This window comes from Halichoerus grypus, chromosome 6 (genome assembly GCF_964656455.1).
Source record: "Halichoerus grypus chromosome 6, mHalGry1.hap1.1, whole genome shotgun sequence".
In the NCBI taxonomy this organism is placed as follows: domain Eukaryota; kingdom Metazoa; phylum Chordata; class Mammalia; order Carnivora; family Phocidae; genus Halichoerus; species Halichoerus grypus.
This window is the reverse complement of record NC_135717.1, coordinates 132,261,203-132,262,906: the sequence shown is the minus strand read 5'-3', so window position 1 is coordinate 132,262,906 and position 1,704 is coordinate 132,261,203. Positions and strand designations below refer to the sequence as shown.

Genomic DNA, 1,704 nt, shown 5'->3' with positions numbered 1-1,704 from the left:
TGGAAGGGCATCCTTGCAGCTAAAGGTCATGGAACGTGTATGAGGGGAGGGGATGGGAATGAACAGGGCACGGTGCCAAAAGCCTGTCACTTTTCTCCTTTTAAACAGTCTGTTGTACTTGATTAGATCTTACTACATAGGTGGGCTGAGAAGGATTTTTTTGTTATCTATTTCCTTCTACAAAAACATCTCCAGCCAATTCAGAGACGCCGTCGGCAATGTAGCACTAGAAAAGTCAGAGACCGCCCGCTTTCTGCCTCTGCTACTAACTAGCTCTGTGACCTTGAGCAAGTCACTTCAGCTCTGGGCTTCAGATGTGTTATCAGTAAAAGGATTAGACTGGTAAAAAGATGATTTCTGAGGTCCTTGTTAATGCTAAAATTTACAGGGCCAGCTTTCCCATAAAATTCAAGGTTTTTTCTGTCTATTCATATGTTGTTTTTTTTTTTTCCCATTTAAAATCACCTTCTTTAATATACCAGAAACGCATGAGACACAAAGAACACAAAGAAAGCCCAAGAAAACGCTCAGTCCCTGAGTTGGTAGTTTGGGGGGGGGGGGCGGCAGGTGGTGGCGCGAAGACAATGAGGCTTTCTAGTCTCCCAGAGAAAGAAGGGGTTGAGAGGACACAATATCACTAGGCCCCCGGTGAACCCAGGGCTGGGGCTATGCACAGTCTAGTTCTCTACCAAGTTTGGAAAGTGCTGTTTTTCCTAGTCCTGCTCTTGACCCTGCTCCCATACTTGGCCTCCAGTTTTCAAAAGTCATCTGGTTCCCAGAATGGCCCCTTTCTTTCGTTTCCTAGCATTTTCACTCAAGGAAGAAGGCTACTTACCCCGTGGTGGTGTCAGAGTCCCAGGGGAGTTATCACCCTGTAGGATGGTGAGGGGAGAGCTCCCTAGTCCCTTGCCATTCACCTGCCATCTATTAGGCTTAGAACCTGATGATCAGGGAGTCTCAGGGTCTCTCAAAGGCTCGTCCAAGCCCGGGCTGGCCAAGGGGTTTCTGAGGGCTGTCCTGCTTCCTCCTTGGAGAATATTTGCTTGGAGGGGAGCTCAGTCTGGCTCCCGGGTGCCATCAGGTCCTCAGTGGAAAACTGGGTGCCCAGAGGCAAGTCCAGTTCAGAAGGTGAATTGCCTGTAGAGGCAGAACAGGCTCTGGGGAAGATTCAACTTGGGGGCTTCAGTCTCAAATACTTCACCCAGCTGTTTCACCAGTCGGCTTGGGGGCTCTCAGCTGCTGGTCTTCATAGGTGTCCATGCACTGCCGAGGGTAGGAGAGCAGGGATCAAGTCTTGGGCCTAATTAGGAGCCTCCAGCTACTCCCCTGCTGGTAGGTTTGGCTGTGGAGAGCTCTCCAGCTGGATGGGAGCGTGCGGGATGCTGACACTAGGTGAACCGGGGTCCACCACTCCAGCCAGAAGCTTGTTGTGCGGCAGAGGCCACACCGGAGGGACTGGGACGCACTTGGCAGAGCCCATCTGAACTGGGAGGACTAAGGTGGAGCAGGGCCCGGCCTGGGGTGAGAAGGGGTTGCTGGGTCCCAATTCCTCTTCTGGGTGCACTGCAGCTGGGGCTTCAACTCCCAGCACTGAGTTTGAAAACCTCATATGTTGTATTTCAATGTCCCCGAACGAAACTTGGTAAAGGATTAGTGATTTGGTTGTGGTGGAAAATATGGGTCTACAATGGATGGTTTCAGCCT

General features: G+C 50.9%; 1 pseudogene; it reads right to left on the bottom strand.

The window, feature by feature from the left end:
* Nucleotides 1–677: 677 nt before the first annotated feature.
* On the bottom strand, nt 678–1,480 carry LOC118547138 (cell division cycle-associated protein 3 pseudogene; annotated as a pseudogene).
* Between the last annotated feature and the right edge of the window lie 224 nt (nt 1,481–1,704).